Consider the following 11,618-nt stretch of genomic DNA (forward strand, 5'->3'; position numbering starts at 1 on the left):
CCCTCCCCTTCCCTCCCTTCCCCCCCGCCCCGTGCTGGGCCCCGCGCGCAGTTTGACAGCTTTGCTCCGCGTCCCTGCTCGCCTCCTCCCACCAACTCCAGCGTCCAGCCGCTGGCTTTTGCTTCTCTGGCCTGGCTTCTTTTGGCTCCCGAGGGCGTGGAGATTCGGCCAGAGCCTGCCACTCCCGGCTTAGGGAGGCTGGGCTCGGGCCACCACGTGCGACCGGGTACCAAGATGAGCCCCGGGAAGAGCGCACGCTGCCCGTGCACCCTGCGCCTGGCAAAGCCTGGCAAACGCCCTCCTTCTCCCGCTCTTTGTCCAGAGCCCTCGCTCGCTCGCAAAGTTTTCCTGACACAAAGACCAACACCTGGGGACAGCCTCCAGCACGCGGGGAGGAGGCGGTTTCAGCCAGGCAGATGTTTCAGCAGTTGACGAATTAGAAGGGGGGTGGGGGAAGGGGAGGGGAGGAGAAAAATCCGAGACAGGCCAACTTCCGCGAAGGCACTGGGTGCAGTTTGTGAGTGAGGTGCTCAGCGGGAAGAAATCTTGAGGCGGTCCCTCTGAAGATCTATATATGGTCTCCATTTATAGACCGGATACTGGTCTCAGGGGAGCTCCCTGAATTGCCCCAGGTCACGCGGTCGTGTCTGGAACCCTTGCCACCCGCTGGAGTGACTGAGCTGCCTGCAATGGAGATGCAGCTCCGGCTCTGCCTTGCCCTGGCTGTGCTGACTCCCGGCTGGGCTTCCCCTTCCCAGCTCCTGCCCCATCCTGCCAAAATCAGTAACAGGACCACCCCCCACCACCTCCTCTGTTATCTCATTTTGATCAAAAAACCTTCTAGAAAAATATGGCTCCCATAGGGGTAATGCCCCCCAACCCCCTTGTTGAATGCATTCTGCTTCCCCAGCCTGAGAGTTTCATTCACATTGTATTTGTATCAGTCATTAACTTGGGGTGGGGAAGGGCCCCCGTTAAGTTTTACTGGAATTAGATAATGACCTCTTGCCCCCCTTGCACTAATTGTAAGGATTCCTGAAATCAGGAAATGTAACTTTCCAGAAATGATCATCTGATGTCTGAAAGGGTCCTTGGAGTTTGCCTGTGGGGAGAAGAGTCCCATTGTGGAAGCTGGGGGAAACGTCCTAACTGCCTTGAGAGCGCAGACCAGCCAAAAGGAGGGAAACCGAGTGTGCCCCCTGGGGCCACTCATGGAGGGGGTAGGGGTGTGGTGCTGGCAGTAGCCAGGTCTCTTCTGGGCCACATGGGGAGGTAAGAGGGCTTGTTTGATTTCTCCCCTCAAAGCTCTGTCTGAGTCCTTCTGCTTCTTTGTGGGTAAGAGAGAGGGGCTGGAGGATTGGACTTTGATGGGCCCGAAAGCCATGGGATAAACATCACCCAGCACCCAGTGTGGAGAGCAGGGTGTGGTCACGTTCTCCACCACTTCCTCTGAGCACCAGAGCAGGTATCTTTTTCAGCGCAGGGAAATTTCCAACCACAGAGCTCCGGTTCCTTCCCAGTCCCTTACGGAGTCTGTGCACCTCTGTAAGGCGCTCCTTTGACAGTGAGCATCTCTAGAATACCACGCTCATGTTTTCTTGGGGAAAGACTTTCTGATACTGAGCACAGCGTTGGATGTCTCTCCCTGTCCATTCAAGGCATCAAAAAAGGTTCGTATTGGCTCTGTGGTGGTAATGTCTTGCCCCAGAGAAGTTGGGGTAGGAGGGCAGCAGGTGGCATAGTGGTTTAGGCACTGGACTCCCACATGGTCGATCATGGTTTGAGTCCTGGACCTGGCGGCTTGAAAGTCATGCCAGGCACATATGTGTGCCAAAAATCCCAGGAGGAGAATGGAGAAGGGATTGTGGCATGGCCATCTACCTGGGGGGTGATTTCCCACTTTCCCTCTCACTGTCTCTCTGCATCTCTCCAGGGCATGCACACATCCTATAGCAAAAACCTCAACTGAAAAATAAAAAGAGAAGCTGAATCCCACGTGATGACCATGGTTTGAATTCCTGGCATGGCCATCCTGAAGCATGCTGGGCTCCCACACTAGTGCCCAAGATCAGAGGGGCCAGAGGGCCGCGGGAAGGAGGTCTGAAGGAGAGGGATCGTCATGTGATTGTTCCCTATGGAGGCTATTTCCCTTCCTCCCCCCCTGCTCTCCCCTCTCCTTCCTGCCTCTTCTCTCCTCCTTATTCTCTTGTGCACACACTATCTTGAATTTAAAAAACAAACAAAAACAAAAGAGAGAGTTCCCCATCAGAATATCCACCCATGTGGCCCACCTATCCTGTCTCCAAGTTTTCTAAGTGCCTAAATCTATCCCTCTGTCTGGTGTGGTGGGTGGTGTGAGAGGTGTGGCACGGGGTTTAAGAGGTGTGGCATTGTCATTATTTTTTTCCTGAAATGAGGCTGGGACATTTAAATAGGGAAAGGCATAAAAGCAGGGTGTGCCTGGGAAGCTGCTCAGTATTTGAGTCGCTCCTCCGTTCACCCTGTCACTCAGCAATATTTATTGAGTGTTCCTAGTGCCAGGCCCTGCACCAGGGCTAGAGACACCAAGAGGAGCGAGCTCCCTCTAGTTTCCCGCCCTCTAGTGGCTCACTGTTCAGGAGCGAGAGACACACAAATGCCTAATTATGATCTGCTATTCCTGATGAGCTTATAATCCATTAATAAGGTTGCCTGAAAGACCAAGAAGGAACTGGCTGGCATCTCTCCTCTGCTTTCAGCTACTCTCTCTCTTGTTAAAAAGTGCATTTATGAGTCAGCGGGTCAAGCGGTGGTTAAGCCACTGGATCTTGTATGGACGACGCCGTGCTTCAAATCCTGAACCTAGCAGCTTGTGTGGGTGTGTGCGCATGCCCAAAATCCCAAGAGAAGAATGGAGGAGAAGGGATTGCAGTGCGGCCATATCCCTTGGAAGGTGATTTCTCACGTTCCACCCTCCCTGGAGAGTACATGCACCCTATAGTAACAACCTAAATGAATAAATAAATAAATGCATTTATTTCCTTTTTTTTTTTTTTAATCAGCCAGAGAGAGAGAGACTGGCACCCTTCACAGGGTCTCCATGCTATGATCCACCCCCAGCTTCAGCCAGCCCTGGGTCCTGGGAATGCATGCATACCCAGCATGTCCAGGGAGATCTCTGAACCTGAACCTGAAAGGTCACAGGTCGGCCTCACAGGACGTATGCTACCGTGGCATCACCGCTCCTGCTTTCGTTACTCTATGAACTACACTTCAGTATGCAGAACATTATGGAGGTGTGGTATGACCCTGAGCCCACCAGGCCAGGTGACCCTTGTTGCTCTAAGAGCTATTACAGCACAGTCTACTTCTATCTCTTTTTAGGTGACCCATGTTTTCACCCCACAACACTTCTTCCTTTGCATCCACCAGAAAAAAAATCATTATGCGTGCTCAGGGAAGAGTGGGCTCTTTCATTAAACAGCCACATTCTGTATAGAGAAGTCCTCATAAGCGTATCCACAGAGCAGTGCCCCTGAAGTACATCTTGGTAATGCAGAACTTTGTAACGTAGAGGCACCCCTTGCACAGGGAGTCACTGGGATGGGATTTCACTTGGAGGGTGATGGGGAACCCCGTGATGGTTGACCATGGAGTACTGACTGTGAGCACTTCACCTGCATCTTTTGGGTCTGCAGCTCTCACAGGGCTCTGGGGCACACCCATCACCCTTTGCTCTTTCTGAAAAAATGAGTTCGTTCCTGGGGTCTGGAAAGAGGAAGAACGGTCAGATGGGTAGCGAATGTCAGGGCACTCACGTCACATGCTTAGTTTGGCTCCCTGACCCCTCTTCTCCTTCTGATCCCTCTGTTTAGGCAAGTCCCTGTTCCTGCCTTGGATGTTCCAGGAAACTGGGAAACAGTAATCACTTCTTCAGGCTAAGTCCTTGAATAGTTGGGTTGAAACGCAAGAGCTGTAATTAAAAGTCACTTCGGGGGACCAGCAGGTGGCGTGGTGATTAAGGCACTGGACACTCCCACATGGCCGACCAGGGTTCAAGTCCTGAATCTGGTGGCTTGCTTTCTCACTTCCTCTCTCTCTCACTCTCAACCTCTGTCTCTCTCTGGTCAAATTAAAAAATAAATGAATAAATAAATAAAAATTTAAAAAGTCACTTCGTCCATTAACACCGTAACTCAAATATATGGAGTATGATGACTATTCAGGCAACTAATAAGACCTTGTGACTTTTTTTTAACAAGAGATAATTTTATTTTTTTTAAAGTTAAGTTTATATTTTCCATGAGCATGCACATATGAGAGAGAGAGAGAGAGAGCAGTCATCCCCAGTAGAGTCTTGACTCTGTGATCCACCCTAGCGTCAGCCAGTCCCGGATCGTGGACGCCCAAGTGCCTGATTTACTCCAAAGAGGTCTCTAGATGCGAACCTGGAACTTTCCCATGTGTCAGCTTTCCAGAGTAGGCTTTGTATCTTTTTAGAATACTTTATCTAATTTTATTTATTATTATTATTATTTAATTTGCTAGAGGGCACATGTGCTCACCAGAGAGAGAGACAGTGGGAAAGAGAGAGAGAGAGAGGGAAAATGAGAAAGCAAGCCACCAGGTCTGGTACTCGAACTGTGGCCAGTCGTGTGGGAGTCCAGGGCCTTAACCAGCACACCACCTACCTGCCAGTCCCCACAGAGTGGTTTTTTGTTTGTTTGTTGTTTGTTTGCTTGTTTTATCACTGTACCAGTACCTGGCCCCCAGAGAGGGAATTTTTATTTCTCTGGCTACCCTGGGCCTTAGCATTATCTGGAATCTTGGGATTGTACATCAGGGAGTTGTGAATTTACCGCCTTTGATTCTCCCTGCATCCGCTTAGTTCTCGTAGTTGAGGGTTCAAGGAACAAACCTGTCTTCACTCACTGCATATCCTTCATCATGTGTGAGACAGCAGAGTCATCAGTCTCCAGTTTCATCTTTTTACCTGGAGAGGACACATCCTTTCCATCAGTGCGACCCTTTTTAACCTAAGAATAAATAATAATTATGTCATCCAAAACTCTCACCTGACACTCTTGAACCCTGTCAGAGAGCCATTTAGAATGTTAAACAACTACCGAGTGGTCATGGTCTTGCTTTTCCGTGACGTGCGAGGGAGGCGTTGCGCGTCAGGTGGGGCCGGGGGAAGAGGATGTAAAGGCAGAATATCAGAGTCGGCCTAGATTGATAGACTCTCATGTTTCTGCAACTCCAGTAACCGAGAGAACGTGCCTCTTCTTCTGTAATTGACATTGCGTTGGGATGTTCTCACCGGTGCAGTGTTTTCCTCTTCAAAGTCGGAATTGGACTGGTAACACTATGGACAAGTTAAACGGAGCACGTTTGCATTCCATTTGCAACTTTCGTAAATAGCAAAATTGAAGTTTAGCCAAAGAGAGAAAAGAAGTGTACTCGGGTCATTGCTGTGAGTGTTTCTGGGATTAACAGCAGGAGATGCTGGGAGGAGCGTGGGAATGAGCTCCCCAGTGATTTGGAAGCGATAAAGCAGGGGGTGTGTGTGGGTGTGGTGTGGTGGTCTAATATTTTTGTTCGTTTTTGGCTGAGAATTCTAAGAGCTCTTCAGGACGGATGAAAAGCGGTTTTGAACTAAAGCATGACGTCAAGTCCAAGGTGGCAGAGGACATGAAGGTGTGTCCCCTTGTTCTTCTTGCCAAAGCTCTTAGGAAGTCGTCACAGTGATCTCTGAATCTAGCTTCTGGGCCTGTTCGGCGTTCTCAGCATTCAGCGCGATCCCCTTCCTATGAGGCACCTGTGGGCACTGGTACATGTCGGCCAACCCTGACTCTCAATTTTGTGCTGTTTCTCTTAGCCTCAGTTTGGACCATGGGCCTCTGCATTCTCTGAGCCGGAAGTGTTAGAAAGCGTACTTTCCCGCTCATTCAGTCACTCAGAAGGTACTGCTTCAGCCCCCCTTATGTGGCTGGAATGATGCTAGGGGGTTGGGGGTAGGGAAAAGGAGGTAGGGGGAGTTCCTCCTCTAGTGGAGCTTGAAATCCAGCAGGATTTTTCATTTAAAAACTCTCTAACTGGGACCAGCAGATGGTATAGTGATTATGTCGCTGGACTCTCACATAGCCAACTGCAGTTCGAGTCTCAGACCTGGTGGCTTGAAAATCATGTTGGGCATGTGTGTGCACGCGTCCAAGATCTCGGGAGGACAATGGATGAGAAGGGATTGTGCATGCCCATCCACCCTGGGGGTGACTTCTCACTTTCCCTCTTTCTGTCTTTCTGGGGAGTGCATGTGCCCTAAGGTAAAAACCTGTTGAAGAAGGAAAAGGAGAAGGAGGAGGAGGAGGAAGAGGAGGAGGAAGAGGAGGAGGAGAAGGAGGAGAAAGAAGAGGAAGAGGAGGAAGAGGAGGAGGAAGAGGAGGAGGAGAAGGAGGAGAAAGAAGAGGAAGAGGAGGAAGAGGAGGAAGGGGAGGAGGGAGGGGAGGAGGAAGGGGAGGAAGGGGAAGGAAAGGAAGAAAGAAAGAAAGAAGCTCTCTAACCAAGAGATCAGGGAATTTGCCCACAGTCTTGTCATTGGCTTCGGAACTGGGGACAGATTTTCGCTCTCCCACCTCCTAGTTGAGTGCAGTTCTAAATCTCCCACATAGATAGAGTTTTATTTCATTCACCATAACGTTTCCATGAACCTGGAAACACCCAAGGGATAAAGACCTTTGTCCCTTGTCTGGTCTCACATGATCTAACCTGGTGGGAACCCCGTCAGTACCTGTTTCCACCATGGCCAGTTTGAAGCTGAAGGCAGAGATGAAGGGAAAAGATGGGAATGGCGCATCCGGGTATTTCCACTACGTACGTGCCAGAAACAGAATAATCTCAAGAGCACAGATCATAGTGAAGGGTAGAGACAGTTAAGGGAGCCAGATCCCATACAGCCAGCAATGGTTCAAATCCTCTGGGCATGTGTGTGAGTGCTCAGAATCCTTACAGCATGGAGAAATGGAGAAGGGACTGTGGTGTGACCATACCCTATCGGATTGTGCTTTCTCCCTTCCTTCTCTCTGCCAACTGCACACACCCTCTTGTAATTTAAAAAAGGAGGTGGAAAATCTGATAATTTGGGGGGACCAGCAGTTGGCGTAATGGCTATGTTGCTGGACTCCCATGTGGTCAACCGTGGTCTGAGTCTCAGACCCAGTGGCTTAAACTCACGCCGGGTGCATGTGCGTGCATGCCCAAAATCCCAAGAGGAGAATGCCGGAGAAGGGATTGTGGCATGGCCCATCCTTCCTAGTGGGTGATTTCTCACTTTCTGTCTGTTTGTCTCTCTCTGTCTTTCTGGCAAGTGCATGCACCCTATAACAAAAACCTCTTAAAGAGAAAAGAAAAAGAAAGAAAAAGAAAAAGAAAAAGAAAGGAAAGGAAAAAATGGTGACTATTGAGTATTTATTGCTTTTGCTTTTGCTATCATTTACTGATATCACACACACCATGGTTCAGAATTTAGCTGTGCCTCTTGTTATTTGAGCGATCTTGATCTGAGTTTCCACTTCCTTGATAGTAAGTGGAGATGATAATAGTGCTTAACCGATGGGCTGTGGTAAGAAAGAACTAAGATAATGTATTGCAAGTACCTCGCGGAATGCTAACAGAAAACAAGTGCTTATTACATAGAGACCTTCGTGTGTTACTTAGGATAATGTAAAAATAGAAAAGATACCCATGGATTGCCAACAGTAGTTATTTCTGGATGGTGAAATTTGGATTGATCTTGACTTTTCTTCATACTTTTCTCTGTTTTATAAATTTTCTATAATGATCATCAATTACTCCTTAATCAGGAAAAAAGGTCGTCAAAATCTGGTATGCCTATTTTCTCTGCAAAGTTTTTTTTTTTCTTTTTATTTTGGCCAGTGTTTAATAATCTTTCTCAATAACCCAATATAAAAATACATATTTAGTAAAATTGGTTTTTGCAAACAGTTTTCAACCTTTCTTTGATATCTTGTAAGCATCAGCCTAATATTTATGTTGTAGTTTCCAATGGAGGAAAACCCAGTCCATAAATATTCCCCCATCGCACTGAAGATTGGGAGATGCTTCTAGGCTTCTTTCACACCCACTCACCTGATCTGGCCTCATCATCACCCAACCTTTGCTTCTTTGATCAATCCTCAGATTCATGTGAAGCTCCAGCTTTTGGAGCAAGGGGGTGATTCAGGCAGAGGAGGTGGGGGCTTCACACCCACATGGTGTTCCAATCCTACCAGCAGATACAGGCAGAGGGGGCTGTGGCCCCTAAGGGCGACTTGTCCTCCACAGCTGGTGATTTTGTGCAGGTAACAACCCAGGGAATATGTTCAGATGGAGGCGGGGCGTGGATGGTGGCTCAGCCCTGCTAGGCTGACTCACCTGCGAAGGTTCTCGGTTTGCAACCAGACACCTCCCTGAGAACACGGGGCATGTGTATGCCCCTGATCCAGAGCTCACTGACGTTGAGGTCAGATTATGACACTGGGACTCTGTGTGTGTGTCTGTGTGTGTGTGCGTGCGTGCGCTTTGGGGGACACATTCCTCTCTTTCTCTCTGTTCCTCTCACTTATGGATGAAATAAGTGAAAAAAAAATTTTTTAAAGTGATGGTAGAGGGCCAACAGGTGGCATGGTGGTAAAGGCACCGGATCCCACATAGCCAACCATGTGGTTCAAATTCCAGACCTGGCACTCTGAAAAACATGCTGGATGCATGCGTGAGCATGCCTGAGAGGAGATGGAGGAAAAGGGATTATGTCATGGTCATCCCCCCAGGGGATGCGTTCTCACTTTCCCTCTCTCTTTGTCTCTGTCTCTCCCCTGCAAGTACATTCACTCTATGGCAAAGGAATCTGGGGAAAAATGGGGATGGGAGAAATGGAGAAATGAACATAAGAATCATGATCAAGAGCGCTTCCCTTTTTAAACTCATAAGTCAAGACTGTTGTGAGGTCTCCAAGTCATTCCTTGTTGCTCAGCAGCTGTCTTTGAGAGTTAACCTCCCCTTGGGGACCAGCAGTTAGCGTAATGGCTATGTCGCTGGACTCCCACGTAGTTGACCGCAGTTCAAGTTCCGGACCCGGTGGCTTAGACTCGCGCCGGGCGGAGAAGGGATTGTGGTGTGGTCATCCCCCCTGGGGGGTGATTTTTCATTTTCTGTCTCTCTGTCTCTGTATTTCTGGCAAGCACATACATTCTATAGCAAAAAAAAAAAAAAAAAAAAAAAAAAAAAAACAACCCCAAAAAAAAAAAAAAAAAAAAAAAAAAAGAGAATTAGCCTCACCTTGAATGAAGCTCACTACATATTTTTTTGTTGTTGCTATTCTTGTCTGTTTTGGGGAAGACTACTCCATATTTTAGAATAACCATTGTGTTTGTTCTCAAAATTTGTTGAGATGATAAAGAAGACAGGAATTTAAGCTCCCCTGGGCAGCTTTTTAGAGATTTGTAAAACCCAGTGTCTCCGACGCTTCCAACCTCTAAGAGGACGTCATCACTGCTAAACATTTATCATCGTTAACATTTATTAGGAAAGACTACTTTAGGACCTCGCAGAGTTGCATGCTTTTGGATTACAAATACTCCTCAGGGTACCTTGGAATCCCATGTACAATATAACTGACGCATAGAGTAAATGCTGTGTGCGCTCACCAGAGATACAGAGACAGACAGAGGGACAGAAAGCCAGAAATCAACCTCCAAGGGGGATGGCCACGCCACAATCCCTCCTCTTCCACTTCCCTCTCAGGATCTTGGGCACGCCTGCACAAATGCTCAGCATGTTTCCAAACCTCCGGGTCCGGGACTTGAACCGCAGTCGACTGTGTGGGAGTCCAGCAATGTAACCATGACACCATCTCTGGTCGCTAATTTCGACTATTCGAAATGAGTAGCCATTCGAGGCTATGTATCTACCTTTGTGTCCACATGTCGATAATAGCTGTGACTTTTTTCACTTCTGAGTACATGGATGATAACAGAACCCCCAGACATAGCCTTGATCCATTTGAGAAAAAACAGTTCATTCTGCAGGTTTGGGAAGGTCACTGAGCTCACAAGTGAGCCCTGGGTTGCTCTTTTGGCCACAAAGCAGTTCTGTGAATTGTCCCGAATTGTTCAGGAGAATTGGCTCTGGGAGAAACGCTGACCTCAGGCGGTCCGACAGCACCAGGAGGTAGATTGGGTGCATCACAGCAGCCCCTGTGAGCGTCTCCGGGAGCCACACACTGAGTCAGAGAAATGCATGCCATTGCCCATACTGCTCGGCGGGGTCTAGGTCTAGGTGGGGTAAGAGAGGCCAGACCGAGTTTTTGGTTTCCCTGCAGAGGGAAAAGGTCGGAGCCCTCAGAGATAGAAAGACTGTGAGAGACGGTTATTCCACCCCCTTGAATTCCCAAAAGAGCTTTGGCCAAACTAAATGTTACCAGCAGGACCCACTGGTTTGAGTCACTAATTCAGCTTCTGGTGTGGATCACGACCCTTGGCTGTTGGGGAGAAGTCAGAGGGAGTAGGGAGCCGGTGACAGCGGGGGTCCTCAGAAGGCTTTCTTAAACAGTCCTTCCAATGTCCTTTGTCTCTGTGTGACTAATTCTCACCTAGAACATTGAAGACAAGTTTGATAGTATTTGTTTTGTGTATATCTGTGTGTGTGTGTGTGTATACATATGTTTGTATGTGTGTGTGTGGATACATATGTTTGTGTGTGTGTGTGTGTGTGTGTGTGTACAGACTGGAGGAGATGGAGGAGAAGAGATTGCAGCATGACATCCCTTCTAAGGAGATTTCTCACCTTCCCTCCCTCTATCTCTCTTTGTGTCTGTCTCTGGTAAGTGTACTCACTCTACAGCAAAAAACTCTGAAACTAAACATGTGTATACACATATATATTTTTTTAAGTTTGCCAGAGGGCATGTGTACTTGTGTGCGCACACACAAGTAGTCATTCCTCAATCCCTTCTCCTGCACCTGTTCTTCCTCTTGGGATTTTGGCCACATGTGCCTGCCTTATTTTTCAAGCCACTGCGGTGGGGACTGGAACCGCACGGTTGGCCATGTGGGATCCAGCCACCTTAGTCACCACACCATGGGTTGTCCCTGTTTTATAGGTTTTTAAGGTGTAAGGGCTTCCTACTGGCATCTTACAAGGACTGCCCGGGTTTGTGGCATGTCATTCCACCTTTCTAGCTGGTCATTAACCTCCAGGCCGTGTGTATTCGGAAAAGCTTTTATTTCTGTGACGTAGCTCATTCCCCCCCGCCCCGCCTTCCTTCCTTTTATTTTTTTAAATAATTATTTATTTTATTTTATTGTTTTTTAATTTGAGCAGAGAGAAACAGTGAACGAGAGAAAGGGAGAATGAGAAAGCAAGCTGCCAGGTCAGGACGTGAACTGCAGTCAGCCATGTGGGAGTCCAGCAGCTTAACCACCATGCCACCTGCCAGTAGCTCATTCCTCAGGCTGCTGCACGCTTGTGATTCAGGGGAAAGCAAAGGGGACCCTAACTTCCCCTGTCCTGTACCTTCTGTCTGTCAGCCTCTGGGAGGAACAGACCCTGTCCTTGCGGGACGGGTGCCGTGTGGCTCCGACCAC

The sequence above is a fragment of the Tupaia chinensis genome, unplaced genomic scaffold (assembly GCF_000334495.1).
Source record: "Tupaia chinensis unplaced genomic scaffold, TupChi_1.0 Scaffold000078_1, whole genome shotgun sequence".
In the NCBI taxonomy this organism is placed as follows: domain Eukaryota; kingdom Metazoa; phylum Chordata; class Mammalia; order Scandentia; family Tupaiidae; genus Tupaia; species Tupaia belangeri.